The following is a 20,233-nucleotide window of genomic DNA, read 5'->3' as shown; positions in this document are numbered from 1 at the left end:
TGGCTGCAATAATGAGGCATTCACACAGCTGCTTTTTCACTTTGAATGCAACAGGAAGGCATTCTCAGCCTGTTAAACAGCACGGGCTGTTTCATTTTAGAAGCATTTTGCAGGACAAATGCAGAGATGCTGGGAATATTTAACTATGTCATGGAGTAAAATGGGTCAACAAGGAAAGAAAGGTTAATGCAAGCATGTTATCAGGGATTGCAACGGAGGTTTAAGGGTGAGATAGTGATTGCGAAAGATGTCAAAAGTGAATGCAACATGGGTGAAAAATGCACGTGAGAAGGTTTTTTTTGTGAATGTGAGAGGGTTTAAAAGTACCGTATTTTCTGGTGTAGAAGTCGCAGGTTTTTTTGCATAGGTTTTTTCCGTATTCATAACACAATTTTTGATTGACGCTTTAAAATTTGAAGAACTGCAACAGCGAGTCTTCCCGTGCGCGCTCGCTTCACTCAGCTGGTGTAGGTGTAGCTAGCGGCTCCGGCCACGATGGATGGATGGATGGATGGATGGATGGATGGATGGATGGATGGATGGATGGATGGATGGATGGATGGATGGATGGTGCTGCACTGCCCAAGCGAAATGAAGCTGTTTTGACCATTAAATAAACTCATAATAACTGTGATGGGTCAGCAGTGATGCAAAATAAATGCAACTTATATGCCAACTTGACATATATGTTTTTTTCCTTGTCATGATGCTTTTGTTGACTGATGCGACTTATACTCTGGAGCGACTTACATGCCGGAAAATACGGAAAGTGCAAAAGGTTTTGGGCTGCGCCTCTCGAGGCCGGCAGCCTCAGTCACCTCCATCTCCCCATGTATGTCTATTTGTTTATGTTTTCTCAGACAGGCTATACTGAAATATAATTTTGCTATGCTTCAGTGCAATGATAATAAAGCTGATTCTGATTTTAATAGTGCATGGGAGAGGGTAGGATATTGAGTTTGAGCAACTTCTGTAGTGAATGCGAGAGGGTTTGAGTTGTTTTGAAAGGGGTTAACGGTGAATCCAAGGGGGGTTTGCCTGTGAATTTATCACAATTTGAATATTTTGAACCCAAGTGCAGACAGATATGAGAAGCTCAGGAATAAAATAATGTAATTTATTAAACAAGAAAACAAAAAGGCTGACGTGGCAGTAGAACTTCCATAAATAGTGAACACGAGGAGACATGGAGGAGCAAAGCATGAACGGCTGTGGGAAGCACAATCCCCAGACAAGGAAGAAACACAGACACAGAACTTGAAGAGAAACTCCGAGGACAGATAATGACGAACAACTGGGCAAAGACAACAAGGAACAGGTGAGAGTGGCATGAGCCGGAGCTGACTACACGGGGGAAACACAGTAGGAAGGCTAAACAGATGGCACAAGAAAACAGAACTAAAACACAAGGATCTCAAAATCTAACACGAAACACAAATAAAACAGATTCTTGCAGAATTGGGGAGGATTTAACAATGAACATGAGAGTGTTTGATTGTGAATGGAAGACCGTTAGTGGAAAAAGTGTTTTGACTGAACACTGTGATGTAAAAACTAAATTAACATTTACATTTTTATGAGATGTTACCATTGCCACCAGCATGTAAACGCATCATTGTTAAGCTAAAGTTAATATTTGTGCCAAATAGAAAAAGTAATCTTCTCAAGTCTTCCAGGAAATGTCAATTTCAAGAAAGCAACAGAGACAACCTGAGAACACATCACCTCTTGCCTAACTTGTCACCTATGCTGAAATATAACTGAAAAGATCCTGACAATAATCCAGCTGATATGATGTGGGAAGACGTAAAACAAGCAGGTTATATGAGAAAATTCACTAAAGTCCCAGAGGCAAAGGGAGGTGTAACACAGATTGATATTAACGAGCGGGGCTTTTATCAGCGGGGCATTTCAACTTAGAGAAACTAGCTAAGGAAACCCAACATTTTTCAGTCAGGTCATCTGGACAGTTTCTTTTTTTGTGCTGAAACGTTTCGCCTTCGATCCGGAAGGCTTCATCAGTCAAAGAAACACAACGCAAAACTGTTTCTTCCCCCAACAGCTTACTCCAAAGTGGAACAAACCAGTTTTGTTGGTGCTAAGATGGTGCTAAGATAGGGGCCGTTTCAAAGAGACCATCTTAGCACCAACAAAACTGGTTTGTTCCACTTTGGAGTAAGCTGTTGGGGGAAGAAACAGTTTTGTGTTGTGTGTTTCCTTGACTGATGAAGCCTTCTGGATGGAAGGCAAAACATTTCAGCACAAAAAAAGAAACCGTCCAGATGACCTGACTGAAAAATGTTGGATTGTGTACCTGGATTATTGAGCATGGACTTTGTTGTTAGCTAAGGCAACGATATAACATTAACTAAAACACCTTTTGACTTTTTGGTTGACTTTATGTAACTACACTTAATTTGAGTTGGAAATCTAAACTAGATGTTTTTGGGTTATAGGAAACGGCAATAGTTAAATATATTGTTTAATTGTATTGCCTCAATCACATTAAAATGTTCATCATCGTTGTTAGTTTTATTTTGGGGACATAATGTAATGATTCTTTAAAGTTAGTTTTAAAGTGAGCTTAAAGTTAGAAAAGATCACAACTAAAATGTTATTTATAGTCCATCTCAATCATGTTTTAACACTTCATATGGAGTTGCATTTATGATCGTGTCTAATTAGCTGTATGTAGTCGAAATTAAACTTTTCAAGACCTTTGGCCATATTTCCTAATTTGCTGCAGCTGAATACTTCTCCATGGCAACAAGAAATGTGTTTGCAACCTGTAATAATTAATAGACCAACATACAGAACACATAATACAGAAGTCAAAGCAGATCAGTGTGAATGGGATAAAATAAACCATTAAAAATATAAACATAAAAATTTTCACAAATGTCTAATGACAGATACAGGTAATGTGTAGGTGTAATCACTTTAACAAAACTTTAAAGAAGGTAGCAGCTCAAAGAACTGTAACTTTTAGAAACTAGTTTGTGATGCAAAGTTGTAGTCTTAATGACTTTTGAGTACTACCAACCATAAAAACAGCGAGCCTCTTTAAAATGAACACATATTTGACAAGCATTAAGTGCCACTTGACTGAGGAACAGCTTCTACCCTGAAGCTGTTAGACTCATGAATCCCTAACCAGGATTATCACTGGAAAAAAAATCAGTGATGCCACTTGATTGCTGATATATGCTGCTGACTGTCCATGTTGCTGATCTTATGCTGCTGATTATTTCATGCTGCTGTGTTCAGTCGTACTCATCTGCTCACACAGACTCATGTTCGTGCTGCTGTTGTTTGGCATATTGTTTTTGCACTACTAGTGCTTAGCATATTTTTAGTTTAGCGTATTTCTTAGTTCATATCTTAGATCTTATTACTGTTTTTCTTTACAATTTATACTTTTGTTGGATGTAACTGGGACACTGTGTACACAATTTCGTTCCACCACATGTACAATATGTGGTGCGAATGACAAAGAAACTTTGACTTTGACTATTTAAGATTACAATCTGATTTTGTGTGCATGGCTTGCGTAACTGTATTCTTGACTGTGCACCTGTGTTGTACACCTCTTCACACACCGGCTTGCTATGAACAAACACAAAATCCTTTTCATACTTTATTTAAAAAAAAAACAAAAAAAAAACAACAAAAAAAACTTTTGACAGTAAAATATGACAGACAAAATAAAAACCGTGTTTAAATAAGTGAGGCATAAAATCATAGCAACATTGTGGTGGTAGTGGCATCAAAATCTGGGACTGTTGCTGCCAGTGGAACTGACAGATTACACATAACTGGATGAAAATGGGAAGAAAAAAACTGTTGTAACATCATAACTTCCTGATGCATGCTCAATAATCCAGTTAGAAAAATCTAAAAAGGTTAAATCAAGTCCACTGGACAGATTCTTTGTTGAAACATTTTTTTTTTAATCCAAAAGACTTCTTCAGTCAGGTCATCTGGATGGTTTCTTTTTTTGTTGAGATGTTTCATCCTTCATCCAAAGGGCTTCATCAATCCAAGGACCCACAACAAACCAAGCCCCACAAGCAGCACACTCACATAGTGGACCAACCGGGGGATAGGGCAAACCCCAGAAACCATCTTATCACCAGTAAACTGGTTGGTCTACAATGTGGGTGTGCTGCTTGTGGGACTCAGTTTGTGGCGGCTCCTCAGACTGATGAAGTCCTTTGGATGATGGATGAAACGTCTCCAAAAAAAAGTAACTGTCCAGATGACCTGACTGAACTTTGTTGGATTTTCTACCTGGATTATTGAGCATGAACTTTGATACTTCTTCAGTCACTTCAGTCAGACTGAAAAAGTCCAGGACCTGACTCAGCCTTGTTAGGTCTTCAGCATAACATCAGACTATCAGCTTGACAACTAAAGTTTGTTAGCAACGTTCCAGATGCACACATAAAAGATGGATGAATTAGGCTGACTAAAATTTCGAAGTGATCACTCAATAGGACTCCAATCTTTTTAGAAATGTGGCTTATGCTTCAAAGCCAGCTAAGTGCCAAGAATCCAAAATTTAATTAAACTATCAATTCTGCCAAGAAGGGGAAGAAGAGCGTCAAATGTCCAAACCAATTTTTATACAGAAGACCTTTAATGAAAAGCGCCTGGTCATGGTGCAGCGTCAAAATGCTAATTTCAATCTACATTGTTACTTATTTTTCTTGAGCCTGCTTTTGAAACGGAAAAGTGATGGATTTCCAAAAGATTTGTGAAACATTCATTCGGCTCTAGGGAAAATGAGTTCAAAGAAAATACTGAAAAGCCATTTTCATGTCCGTAAAGAGTGTTTTACAATCGTGATTCCCAAGAAACGTGCTTGAATAATGCGTGGCTTTTTAGTTGAATCATTACTGGTGAGTTCCAGTGAATATTCCCATATATTATTTACTCTGCCTTGGTTGTACCTTGCTTGGACATTTATTACGAAAGAGTGGGAGAGTAACAACAGCAGATGAAGAATGAGACTCCTGAGGCTGAAGGTGAGATTTTTTTTTACCCCTCTAAACAAAAACAGCTATAAAGTTGCAGGAATCAGAGGAAAGATCCCGATTGATCGGCTAAGAAAACAAGATTTGGCATACCGTTGAACACAAAACCAACAACTGATACACAAGGCAGGTGTGGTGATTTGCAAATGAGAAGCGGTTATGAGGGGAGAGCTGAAAGCACAACTTTAAATAGAGCGCTAGAGATGAACAGCTGAGACCAAGCAACAAACACCCAGGTGAGAACCCATTAAACCTAACAATGGATCGTGGTGGACTTTTCAAAAACCGAGAAAAACAAGAAATTCCAAAAACATAGCAAACCCTGAAACCATGAAAAATCCAATCACTCGTGCCTCACAAAAAAATCTATATCCATGCCGATCACACGCATTAACAATTCATGTACTTTGGCCTATCTTTCACCTCTCCTCTCAGTTTCTCCGTCTGGTCATAAATGTTGAGTATCCGCAAGGGGGAAATGCTCCAGTTCTCCCATTTCTATCCTTGAGCGAGCGCACAGATACTTCTGTTCCTTCTTACTCTCCTCTCATTGCCTCCACTCCTGCGCTGCCCTGATTTCTCTTATTTCACACAACATGTTTGACCTACGCTGGGGGGGAGAATGGGCTGCCCTTCCCTCACTCATCAAAAAGCTAACAGTCTTCTTTTTCTCTCACGTATGCTGACCACAAGTGGAACATTTAGCTCAAGGTCATCTGTTTAATAATCAGCTTGTGCGGGCTGTCTTTGCATAGCAAGAGAGAAAGAAGAGTTTGGAATTATGGAACAGCCTTTTGGTGTTGAAAAGACCTTTTAACAACCTCTGACATGTCCAGATATCTGGGTTAAAAATGAACTAAACTTGGGAATTATGCATGATGCCAAACACAAAATATGACAGCTAAAGTAATCGAATAATTAAAAAAATGCAGCACACGCAATGTGATACATACTGGTCATTTTCAACTGGCAAAAAGTTCACAGTGGGAGCAAGGATCCTATTTTTGTCTGCTTGTGTTTTATAAGTAAATTAAGATATAAAGATTAAATTTATTTGGCCAAATTTGATCAGATTTTAATCAAAGTAGTTCAGATGAAAACCAAGACTACAGCTAGACATAATGTTTGGAGTAAGTTCATTGCTCAGTGAGGAATGGGCTCCAAATTTAATCAGTGTCAATGACTTAACCAGTCAGGCACACACAAGATAACCAGAAAGTTTACTAAAACTAGAGAAAATGCATTTCATGCAGTGTGAATGCTTACTGCAGAAGAACTTGCTGGAAAAAAACAGCTGAAATTAGCTAAAACAAAACATGCTGAAATGATGAACAAGCCTAAATTAGCAGAAAAAGGCAGAAGAACACATATTTGTTGAAATAAGTTTAAAGGAGAATATAGCACAAAAATTAGAATGGTAAATTAGCTAGAAAAAAATAGCTGAAAAGTAGCTGAAAAGTAGCTGATAAGGCAGAAAGAAACTAGCAGAAAAAGCTGAAAGGAGCATAACAATATGAAACTATCAGAAAGAAGATAATTAGACTGAAAGTAACAGAAATTACCATGGAAATCTTGAATTTATCTGGAAACAGCTGAAACTGGATAAACAATTGCTAAAAAAGGTAGCTGAAAATGTAGAGCAAGCTTAAATTAGCAGAAGAAAGCAGAAAGAACACACATTTGCCCAATTAGGCTGAAAGAATCAGAAATGAGCACAAAAAGTGGAAATTAGGATTTAACTGAAAAAGCTTAAATTAGCATAAAAACAGTAGCTGAAATAGTACAAAAAAACTGAAACTTGCAGAAATAAGCTGAAAGGAGCATTACAAGCTGAAAGTAGCAGAGAGCACAAAAATGTCGTTAGCAAAAAAAGAATCTGAAAGGAGCACAAACCAGCTGGAAAAAACAGCTGAAATGAGCTGAAAGTAGCTAAAAAAATTTAAAATTTGCAGAAGGAAGCTGAAAGACACTGAACCAGAACAAAATGTGAAAGGAGCAGTTAAAGGTTGTGAACAGATTTAAATATTCATTTTCTATGAGGAAAAAAAGTGGCAAAAAAGGCTAAATATTTCAAAAAGCTAAAGCTGCACCAATACCAAAAGTCATAGCAGGATTGTCCTGAAAGAACTGAATGGTTTGATATATGATTTGTTGAAACAGCTTGAAAACTACTGGACAAGAATCGCGCTGAAAAACGTACGAAAGAAAAATGGGTCACAATAGTGTGAACACTTCATAAGCATTCACACAACTACTTAAAGACCAACTCTTCTGTTGATGATTTATCTCATAATAGAAGTAAATGTAAAACATGAAGACTGCAATGAAGACCAGTTTCCTAGGAAAGCTCTCATCAAATTTAGCGAGTGACTTTTGCCTTGTTGTAGATTAATTTATCCTTTGAGTGGATGCCTGTATTAAAAATATTTTAGTTGAGGGCAGTGAGTAACTGGATCATCCTCCGTCTCGTTAAGTATTGACCCTTGTTATTCCTTTCTCTTTCCTCAACTGGGAGCTTCATCTATCCGTAGTCTCATTCCTCTACCCACAGCTGGGATTTTAAATTTAAGACTTTAGCAAATAACACAAGTTGTATGACTTGGGCGTATTTATCATGTTAAATATCCCTTAGCCTCCTGCTCTCTCTCGGTGTAGATTATTCAAACGAAGGCTTCCCCATATTTGAAATTAGGCTGCAGACATATCGGCTCATAAATTGTCTCGGTCTGCCATCGAAACCCCAGATGCAAAGAACCCCGGTGATGTATGCCCTTGTGTGTCATAATGTAGTATTTTTCCATTTTTTTGGACATGCTTGTGGGTGCTGTGCTCGTATTAGTAAGCCAGATTAGAGTCATAAAACTTCTTGCTGAAATGATGACATTTACCCTCTGACTGTAAAGTCTCTGCAGGCTGATTGTACTTCTGCACTGTAAATTCAGAACCTGCAGTCGGGGCACTGAGACAAGATTGTGAATGCTAATAATACATCAAATGTGTTTGTAGAGGCAGTAATACAGCTAGACTGTTTTGTTTGTATGCAAATTCATCTTATTTACATACTGCCGCATGTTCAAACTAATATTTCTATAATTTAACGTGCCAAACATGAGATGCACATGAATATTTCAACTCTGCATATGTGTACCCGGTTATCAAACATGTTAGAGCAGTGCAAACAACCGTTTTATGTGCATAGATGTGTTTAAGTCTGCCTGCTCCTGCTCCCCTGTGTGCACTGAAATAGTTTCCCTTGTGCCATGTTTGTGTCTGCACGGCACAATCAGTATCTGTCCAATCCATCAGGTGGGATTTGAAACAGGCACAAGTGAAGGAAAAAGGGACAAAGAATGACATTGACGGGCAACTTGCAGCAGAACCAGCTTCCTGTTCGTAGGACAGTGAGCTGATTGCTGATAACAGATGTGTGTCTAATTGCAGAAGGGTTGGGCGCTCGGGATGCTTCTCCATTTCTTCTGCCTCTGGCTGCCAGGAAGCTAAGTCCCCACCAGAGCCACCCAATCACTGCCTTAATTAGAGGCCTTATCTCTGTCAATCACTGTGCCGTTTGCTCTCCCCTGCAGGCCGCTGTGCACATATGGGTAAGAGGCCTGGCCAGAACGTTGGTGTGTCATGGAGGAAGGGGGAAAATATGGACAGAAAGAAGTGTGAGAAATTCCTATTAGAATGTAGCATTCCTTGAATGAATGCATGTTGCCCACAGCTTTTCATGTCAGAGTTTTAAAGTAAGATCATCTTGTCATGAAAAGCAGCCGAATTATAGCCATTTTAGTCAAATCTTGTAAATAATATTATGCACAATTTCTTGAAAGATCCTGCAAGATGTGTCAACCCCAAAGGTTCATGTTAAGGAAGAATGTCAGCAACTGAAATTACAAAGTTCAGCTCAGGAACTGTAAAACTTACCCATAATAACCTTAAGTCTGTATTGCTAATGTTGATTAACTGTAGTGGCCCTCTTAAACTGGGCTGACTCCTAATGTTAAGCAATTGTACCTCTACATCCAATGATTACCTTCTGAGGATTTCAATAAAATCTATCCACTGGATGATGACATAATTTACAGACAGAAAGAGATTACTTTTAATTAATGGCAAAATTTAAACAAAGATTTTACACAATTTTTTTGTACTCGGTATGTGTTAGAGATAAATTTTAGCCACTGCTACACCAAATTTTAAGTTAATTTATGTAAAACTGACTTAAAGCCACTTCATCTTGATGCATGCTCAATAATCCAGGCAGCATCGCAAACAACGATGAGTCCAGCTACAGGCAGGAGGTGGAACACCTGAAGAGCTGGTGCAGGAAGAATAACCTTCACATCAATGGGAAGAAGATGAAGGAGCTGGTCGTGGACTTCAGAAGGAACAAATGCACCTACCTCCCCCCCCCCCCACACACACACACACACACACACTAAATATAAGGGTATCTGCAGTGGAAGTGGTCGCCAGCGTCAAGTACTTGGGTGTACACATGAATGACAACCTCAGCTGGGGCAACAACACCACCAGCCTGATCAAGAAAGCTCATCAGAGACTCTACTTCCTCAGACGGCTGAGGCGAGCTGGTATGGGAAGCTCAGTCCTCACTTCCTTCTACAGGTGTACATCCTGTGCTCCAGGATCAACGTGTGGCATAGAGGCTTCACAGAAGTCTGTTGGAGTCAGTCTCCCCACCATCACAGACATTTACACCTCCATATGTATGAAGAGGGCCAGCTGCATCATGAAGGATCCCACTCACCCAGCACACACACTTTTTGCCCCGCTCCCCTCAGAAAGTAGGTTAAGGAGCATTAAGTGTACAACCACTAGTTTGTTAGTTGTTTGCTGCCAAGCCAGCTTTTGTTGTTGTTGTTGTTTTTGGTAATCTTTTAAGTTTAACTCAAGAGGTGTTTAGTCTGCATTCTTGGAACTGACCCACAAAATGTGGACAAATAGTTCATTTCTGACGGGACTGATGAGCTATGGCTAGTCTGAGCAGGACCACAGTGGATTTCTGTCATCTTAAAACTGTGAGGATTGGTGTATGTGTTGCTTGTCACCCCTGTGTCTTTCTGACTCCTAAACATCTGTCCCCTACCCTAATCACCCCAGGTGTCCCTCATAGTCAATCACAGGTGTTCCTATTTATTTGTTGTCTTATCCTTCTCTCATTGTCCATTGATTGTTCCCTTTAGCATCATGTTCTGTTCTCCCTTCGAATCACCTCATGTAAAATGTAAGTTTTGTTGCCACGTCAGTCATTATTTTGTGTTGTGTATATATAAATATAATAATTTTATTCCTGAGTCCTCCAAGTCCTGTCTGCATTTGTGTTGAAACTAACAAAAGATCATGACAAAAACAACTCCCTTCTTAAAAATACGATTCCAGTTCATGTGCTGTCTTTGGATAAATCATAATTCTGGTCAGATTTACACTACAGTTATTTTGACTGAAATAAAAAAGTCCTGCCAACTCCAGCTAGCTGCCCCTACTTACTTTAGCAAAGATCTAGAATTATATGTAAAATGAAACGTGTTTCATGAAAGCGATGATATAAACCACTATAACAATTTTGATATTAAAGTTGTTTTAAGAAGGAAGCGATTCACTTGGGTCTTTGTTCTGCTCAAAGTGGCCTTTATCTCATCCTTTCCTTCAGGCTTAAACTTTATTTATCCAAAATGAAGTCATTTAAATAGCTTTCTACTATTTGTAAGATATTAATTATTCATAATCATTTCACAAAACGCCTCTTCAAAAGATCTGAACTATCCCTTTTAACTTGCTTTGCTCAACTGCAACTCAACATTAGCATCAAAGTGAAATAATAAAAAAAAAACTATTAAGTCTTTTTCAAATTTTCCGTCTGCTTCAAGGGATGGATGTTGGTCATAAGTTCATATCACAAATGTATCTTTTGAACCTCTCAGCCCTAAAGATAAAACATTAAATGAAACACAAACATTACTGAGCATATACATATATGAGCCTAAACAGATGCAACTGCAGCAACATGATGGGCACAAATGCACATGAGCATCTGAGATGTGCACTTGGGTCAGCTACTACGTTATTAATGTTGCTTTCTTTGACCATCACGTCTAAAATAAAATAATCCACTGATAAAATATTTAAGCTCATTCAGAGTTCATAAACTAAATTATTTCATATGTAGTTTAGCTCTGTCAGGTTTTGAACTCGGTTTACCCAAACATCTCATTATCTGCATTAAAATGCAACGAGGCTACTCTGGTTTCAGGAGGCAAATTTTAATTTTATTCCGCGTGCGAAGGAGTGAAATGTCATCCACTAACCAGACAGCTCAATCACAGATTTATTCAAGTTTTGAACTAAGGCACGATTCATTTACCGTCCATAATCCACATTAGACTGGAATTCATTCCACCTCGGTGGATGTGATGGCTCTGGAGTTTTACATAGTGCACTCAGGTTATGACTTTTGACAGTAGTGGTTTCTTTGGCAAGATTTTCTTTACAGGCCCTCCTTGTTTTGCCTAGAGCAGAGAATTATGGGATAAATTTATACATCATATTAGGCCTAAGTAATTATTTCTCATATATACAAATAGGAATTCTTATGATCTTCAAGTGGAACTCCCAAATGCATAACCAGATGGCTTCAGTTACTGTATAATATAATCAAGTGACCAACATTATCCAGTAAATATCCCCAAGCAATGTATGAGAAATGAGACCAAGAGGCCATTGGTAAGATTTCCGTTATAATAAAGGCCTAGCATTCTTTGAAGGAATGCATATATCGCCCCTTCCTTGCATGTCAGGGTTCTAAACTAACATCATCTTATAAATTAGAAGTGACAGAGTTAGTTGTTTTGGTCAAACCTTTTATTTGGTTTTATGTATGATCTCATGTGATATTGAGAGCACTTAGACCAGGGGTCTGCAACCTGAAGCAGACACATGCAACTCTTTGGTCCCTCCACAGCAGCTCTTTCAAGCTTTGACCAAAACTAACATAAAACTGAATTTTATAGGATGTTATCTATACCCACAACAAAAAATGACTAGTTTTAGCAGAGTTCCTGTCATTTCCTTTGCAAATATGTGAATACTAGTACTAATACACAGAGTAAAGTATATTCACTTTATGCTTTATTTCTTCAAAGTAGAATGCTCAATTTCTCCATAATTAAAAAAAAATTGCATGAGCCTGCACAGTTCATTGTTTTAGTTTTTAACAAATTGGCAAAATAATATATATTTTTTCTTTTGGGCGGCTGTGGCTGAGTGGTTAGAGCAGTCGTCCTCCAATGCAAGCGTTGGGGGTTTGAATCCACCAGCGGTCACATGCCGAAGTGTCCCTGGGCAAGACACTGAACATTGCCTCAGATGTGTGTCACATAGGTGTATGAATGTGATCTAAAAGCACTGATTAATCTCTTTAGAATGATTTGTTCAATGATCTTTGTACAGATCTAGCAGAGTGCTCTATGAATGGGTAAATGAGGGCACAGATTGTAGTGTAAAGGGCTTTGAGTATCTTAATAAGTTAGAAAGGGGCTCTATAAGTACAGTCCATTTTCTTTACAAGAATCCAGCCTGTTCTGTTAGTTTTGTGATAGACTTGCAACCTGGACATGGGCACCAGTGACCCCCTGCAACCCAAAAAGGAAAAAGCGAGTAAAGACAATGGATAGATATGGATGGAAGGGGGCAGCATGGTGGCGCAACTGGTAGAGCTGCTGCCTCTCAGCGAGCAGGTCCCTGGTTCAAACCCCGGTCCAGGGGCCTTTCTGGGTGGAGTTTGCATGTTCTCCCCGTGCATGCGTGGGTTTTCTCCAGGTACTCCGGTTTCCTCCCACAGACCAAAAACATGCATGTTAGGCTGACTGGTAACTCTCAATTGTCCTTAGGTGTGAGTGAGAGAGTGAATGGTTGTTTGTCTCGTTTGTCTCTATGTGGCCCTGTGATGGACCTGCGACCTGTCCAGGGTGTACCCCGCCCCTCGCACAGTGATTGCTGGACATGGGCACCAGCGACCCCCGTGACCCAAAATGGAATAAGCGGGTAAAGAAAATGGATGGATGGATGGATGGAAGGAAGGAAGGAATCTAGGCTTTTTTTTTTTGTCTTAAAATGTAAAAATATTAATAAATGTTAACAATCATTAGATGTTTTTTAGTTTTATAATTCTGGCCAGTAAAGCCCCCTCTAACAAACTTAAAGTGGCCCATGGGCCACCAGTTGATAATGACAGTTTCAGCAGGTTTTGTCGCTCTGGACACTTTTAATTTAGTGATCGAAAGGGCAGAAATGGCTCTTTTGATCCTAAAGGTTGCAGACCCCTGGCTTAGACAAAGTGTTGAGGTTGACAAGCAGCTAATACTGCATCAAATGTTAGCTCAAAATCTATCAGTCTGGCTAAGATGTAGCCATTTTATGTTTTGTCCAAGGTTTATTAGCTGTGGCAGCCATCTTAAATTAAGGTGAGTCCAGATTTTATCAGCTGTAAATGCACCAGTTTACAACAGGGTATTCATTTCAATAAAACTCTCTGCTTTCTGAGAATTTTATTAAAATTAATTCAGTGGTTTATGAGATATTTCGCTAACGCACGGTTAATGCTAACAGTATAAGCAAAAATATGAATGCAGTGAATAGTGCCTATGTGTTGGGGAGGATGCTCACCTACTACCACAGCAAATATTAGTTCAGTAGTGGTCAAATAGTAGTATTTTTTTTTTTTTTTTTTTTTTTTTTACAGTCAGTTAGCTGTGGTGGCCATATTGATTTGAATTAATTCCCAAAGCTAATGAGTGCATTCAGTGATCAGTTTCTGAGAGTTTAATTAAAATCCATTAAGTGTTTGCTAATATATTTTGGATTAGGTGCTGGGAATAACTCTCAGCTACTAACACACCAGATTTCAGCTGCATATCTGTACATCTGTGAAAAGTAGACATTTGTAGATGTTTATGCAGTCAAAACTTTGAGAGTTGTATTAAAATCTGTGCACTTGTACAGGTGATAATTTATTAACGTTACAGACAAAATAGAGATAACTAATCGCTCTACTTACTTTTCTCACTGAGCTGCCTTTTAACTGTCTGCTACATCTTATCAAATATGAATTACCTTTGCAATTTTTATGTTTTTGACATGCTTAGACTGTTCAATTTAAATAAATAATCCATGAAATGATGATTAATGGAATGGCTGCCAGGATGAGTTTTATGTAACAGTGATTGGTGCAGTTCTTCCAGTCACATTTGGTTTTATAGTTCAATGTGTTGGTATAAATTATTAGTTTTAAATTTCTGGAATCACACATAAGACAAAATACATTAATATAAGTGAGAGGATTGTTGGGCAGCACACAGAGTTCTCCATCTGTTATTAGTATTTATCACATGAAAGCAAATATGGTTTACTTTGTTTAAAGGAAGTAAATAACTCATAAATGGGAGAGCACATCTGCCACTTTTGTCTACAGTACTTACAACATGATACAAGTGGTGTTATCGGAAATCAAGATCAACATTAAACAGTCTGTGAACAATTACACACATCCTATTATGGAGGACGTGCTACACGACAAACTGCTGAGGAGGCAGCCGGCTGACTGAGTGTGCTAAGAGATGAAAATAAAGCAAAAAGAAATCAAATATATAAAAGTGCCGGGCACAGCTTGAGGCTGACATGCACAGACGAATCAAACCGTCACTTTTATTTGCAAATACCTTTTACTTGTGGAAATAAACTGGATTGTTTACAACTGAAATTATCCTACAAAGTTTTTTTTCTTTGTACGTTCTGAATGACACTTGGCTCTGTAGCAGCAGTTTTGACTCGGGAATCCAGATGGGCGGAGTAACATCTGTCTATGGAGACAGAGAAGCTAAGGCGCTGACAGGTAATCTATATGACCTGGATCTGTGGCACAACACCGAGCTCAACGTCGACATAGTAGGAAGCCATGAGGGCATGTCAGGAACTCTGCTCTGTCAACTTTTGCCTGGACTGGAGCGACAATGACGGCCATTTTGCTCCTGTACACATACACACCATGGATTCAGGCTGATGTAAAGACCTCACAGACCAGCAGCACAGGTTGCTTAAAACAGCAAGTTCCTCCACTACCTGAGATTTACAAGATGTCGCAAGTACTGACCCCCCACTCCATGTGTTGTTTAACCTCTTGACAATTGGAAGAAGATATTGCTCCATTAGTTACAAAACAACAGCTTCAGTGCAGAGTTTCTCAGAGCTGTCTGACATTTTTTACACTATCAGGCTGCTTAACCTTGATGGCAGCATGCAGCTGTGAGTTATTCCTGAAGCTTTACCTCAAACTGGTTGAATTATGCTGACAATCTCTATTGGTTTGTTATTGTACAATAGATATATTTACTTTTAAAACTGTGTATTTTTGTTATATAGGTATAAGAACATGTGTGTGGTTGCGTGTAAATCTGGGAACTGTTGAAGTGACTTGTCTTTTGGGGATAAATAAAGGTGTCTGAATCTGAATATGGATGTCAGATGAAGTGTGATAATAAACCGGCTGTTGCTGTGCATATTTGGGTGTTTGTCACATGCGTCTTTGTGTTTGCTCATGAAATGTCCAGGCGGAAACAGATTTGGACAATGAACAGAAGCTAAAGTAGCGGTTACATACATAAGCAATTTAATCTTTTGTTAAGCCAAAAAATAATTAAAATATTGTCTAAGAATCATCTCCAGGCTTTAGCTGATCATCTTTAAAAGCATGGAGGCGGTGCAGTGCTTCATGTCTCTCTTTAAATAGAAAAAGCTTTAGCTTCATCCAAATTTCATACATTTGCTCTCAAGCTTGATTTACCAGACTGATTAATGTGTAAAAAGAAATGTAAAAATTACTAACTTTTTATATGTTTAGTACAAGTGACACCATTTTAGATTACACTCTTAATTACACCAAAGTTTATTCTCAGTAATCCAGGTAAAACTCCAACAATGTTCAATCAGGTCATCTGGATGATTTATTTTATTTTTTCTGAGATGTTTCATCCTTCATCCAAAGGACTTCTTCAGCCTGAGGAGCCACCAATACACTGAGTGATTCATACAAACAGCACACTCCCATAGTGGAAAAAAAAAAAACAGTTTGCTGGTGATAAGATGACATATGGGGCCTGCCCTCACTCTTAATTAGTTTTTTTTTCTCTGTCTGAATAAAAATTTTGTGTACGATGGTTGTATCTATAATTATGACCAGTGTTCTTATTTAATGCAAAACCTTCTGTAGATCTTTCATGAGGATAACAGAACTGTAATATAAAGTTTGTGATTGTGTTTCTAATGATATCTAACACACAAACAACAATAAACAACTACAATTTAGCTTTTTTCAAAAAAATACTGAATGTAGCTAAACAATGGCTTAAAGCTTAAAAAAAACAGCAGCTGAAGGCTAAAGCCATCAGAACAGAATCTAAAAGCTTAAACCAGCATACTTTTATGTTACAATTAACAAAACAGGAGCAGTAACTAGATATCTAAAACTGTTAAATCTGGTCCACTGAACATTAAAAAAAAACAAAGCAAAACAACAAAAAAATGTAGATACGTTTCGTCTTTCATCCGAAAGACTTCTTCAGTCTGAGGTGCTGTATTCAGCTCAGTCTTATAAATAGCACCTTCTCAGAGTGGATCAACCAGTTTGTTGCTGACAACCAAAACCAGCTGCTCACATGATCAAGAAGAACCATCAGCCTAACGATGAATCATTAGCACACTGATGGCTGTTTACTATTCACAGGGGGTTGAGTGATCACAGCATTGTAAGAGGGGGACAGTTGAACACGGAGACCTCCATCACTGTTTAATGATGGGCGATTTCTTTTCACAAAGATGGCCTCCTTTACTCCTCTCTCAAACCATCGTTCCTCTCTATCCAGGATGTGCACATCTTCATTCCTGAAAGAGTGACCGCTGGCCTGGAGATGAGTGTAAACTGCAGAGTCCTGGCCTGATGATGTTGATCTTCTGTGCTGGGCCATCCTTTTGGCCAGTGGCTGTTTTGTTTCCCCGATGTAAGACTGATCACAGCCCTCCTGACACTGAACAGCATACACAACATTGCTCTGTTTGTGCCGGGGGACTGGATCTTTGGGATGAACCAGTCTTTGCCGTAATGTATTTTGGGGTTTAAAAGCCACTGGGACGTTATGTTTAGAAAATAAACGTCTCAGTTTCTCTGATACTCCCTCAACATACGGAATGACCACTGGTCTGGGTCTGGGTTCCTCCTTTTCACCTGATGGCTGACTGGAGTCCTGTTTGGGTTTCTTCTCTGCTTTCAGCCCAGTTAGGATATCCACATTGCTCTAGAGCCTGTCTTGTGTGGGATTTCTCCTTCTGCCTGGCTCCTGAGGTAGTGGGGACGCTGTCTGCTCTGTGGTACAGAGTCCTGATGACTCCTAACTTGTGCTCCAAAGGGTGATGGGAGTCAAACTGCAAATACTGGTCTGTGTGGGGTGGGTTTGCGGTACACCTCAGTTTGCAAATGTCCTCTATCAGAGACTGAGATCTCACAGTCCAAGAAAGCTAACATGCAATTTTTTACATATTCTCGTGTGAACTTGATGTATTTATCCACAGAGTTGATGTGGTCAGTAAAATGTTGGACTTCCTGAGATTTAATTTTAACCCAGGTGTCGTCTAGATAGTTCCTGGAGAAACCTAGATGGGGACTGCCTGTCAGTCAGACATTTTGCATTAGAAAAATGGCGTCTTTGTTCGCGAATTACATCACCATGGTAACTCAGAATGCGAATAAAAGTAATTGCACACGTCACGGCACTGAGCCGGTTGTTTTGATATAAGATTTGTGGGGGTACACGTTGTGGTTCGGGCAGCAGTAACTTTGACGTAAGAGTAAGATATAAAGTTAAGACACCCTTGTCAGGTGGATAATAGGTGGCTGCCACTCAAGGCAGTCCCCAATAAAAAAATTAAGAAAAAGAAAACAATAGATGAAAATTATATATATCAGAACAGTAGATAAACACTGAAATTAGCCAAACGGTAGCTAAAAGCAAGATATGTAGCAAGTATAATCAAGAAATTTTCAAAAAGCACATTGTTTATAAAGGATTTTAAAAGATGTGTTTGAATTACTGTGAGGAAAAAAGTTGAATATTTCAAAAAGTCTAAAAAAGGCAGACCAAAAGTCATAGCTGGAATGTCCTTTTGTGCTTAGCATTTTGCTAACTGAATGCTTAAAAGTATGCTGAAGTAAAAAATAAATAAATAAAAAAACACTAAAATAAAATATATAATTGAGAAGACAAGTGTTCAGTAATTTTCTCTGCTTTTCATTTTTGTCTGTATGACCTTTTAAGAATATTTATCTATAAGCACCTCTGTTGATTTATCCTGGGTTTGATCCAATAAGCACTAAATATCAACTTATATTTATTTTTTCCACAACTGGAAAGTTGTATTGCTCATCTTATTGAACAAGAAATAAAAAAATAGACTACAGTTCACCTCAGAAAGTCTTAAACTTGCAGTATAACATAGTTTATATAAGCTATTGGGAAGTCGGTTTTAAGGCAATCACATCGATTTCTGTGGATATGTGTGAACATAAAGTGGGAGGGATGGCGAGGTCACAGAAGAGGCTGAAACAAAAGGACAGAGATGTGGAGATGAAGTTAAAGTGTGGGCTTAAAAGGCAGTTTATGTCAGAGGTTAAGAAGACTTGGACACGTTCGGCAATAGACAAAACGAAACTGGGGTTTGTGGGAAAAGGAATCCCCCTCCCTCTGCCCGTCTCTTTTCCTCCCCGTGCCACTTCTTTCTGGGCACCTCTTCAAAATCAATTTAAGAAATTACCATTCAACCGGAGTTCCGTCATTAGGATTTTATAATTTCATCTTCCTCCTCCAGCGCCTTTTATCCCAGAGCCCCACAGTTCATCTCTGCAGCACAACCCGGGTGAATAATTAACTGCAGCCGTGAGCTGAAAGATGATGAGCGACACAAGCGCTCTATCATTCACACACAGACATCCACCTTCAACGGCAGCGGTGCTGTGCTTCTGAGCCTTCCCCTCCTCTTTTATCTCTATATGTTTTAGCCAAAATCTCACGTCTCTTGCTTACATGTGAGCATGCTGACACTTTGAGAGACACACACAGGAGTCATATTAAGCTTATCATGAGCGCACTTGCTTACTACCTGTCCATTGGAAGGCTAAGATCAATTCACTGCACTTTCTGAGCCCCTCGTTCTTTAATATGAACAGGGGAGTCCTGCAGAGATGGGAAAGAAGCCCTCATCTGGCCTTTGTAGCCTGCAGAGTCGAGGATGAAGTAGAAGAGAATAGGATGAAGGAGCTGCTGCTTGGGAGCACAAGGTGAGGTCTCAGCCAAGATTTGGCTTTAAGATCTGACGTGGGCAAACATATTTCATGAGAATCAATAGGAAGGCTCAATTAGATTCTCTGCAGTCCGAACATTTCCATGCCTCCAGTGTTGGCTGTTTCTTTGTGGAGCACATGTGCTTATTTTGTTAATGGATCTGCTGTGTAAAGTCTGCACTAAAAAATAGATGTTGCTCTACATGTATTATTACAGATTCAGCACGCAATAAGAATGTGATCATCTAACAAGGATGAGTCAGGTCCTCTGGATGGATACAATGTGTGATTGTGATGCGCCAAACAATACAGCATGTCTGAACTGGCAGATTTAACCAATGGCACACAGTCAGCATCAGAAATGCAGGATGACGTAGACATTGGTTTGAGATTAATTCCATTTATTCCACTGGCTCTCTATCTCCCTTACTGTATACTCATGAACACCTCATTCCTTTTTTTGTATTTACCTGTGTGAGTGTGTATGTGTTGGTGTGCTAGCAATAATTGGGGTAACTTTAACAACTGATTTTTGGAGTCAGCGTGACTCAAGATGGCTGCCACAGCTAATTAAGCTTAGAAAACACAAAAATGTCTAAGACTCTGGTCAGTTAACAAATATTAAGATGACGTGGTGGGACACGCACAAACTGGTTTACAATATTTTGATTGTGATTTGGTAAACATCTCTTTGAACATACCAATAAACTATTAGTGTTCAAACATAATTCCTGCGCGCGCACACACACACACACACACACACACACACACACACACACACACACACACACAC

Source organism: Nematolebias whitei, chromosome 12 (assembly GCF_014905685.2).
Source record: "Nematolebias whitei isolate Nwh7 chromosome 12, NemWhi1, whole genome shotgun sequence".
Taxonomy (NCBI): domain Eukaryota; kingdom Metazoa; phylum Chordata; class Actinopteri; order Cyprinodontiformes; family Rivulidae; genus Nematolebias; species Nematolebias whitei.
Note: the sequence above shows the minus strand (reverse complement) of the source record.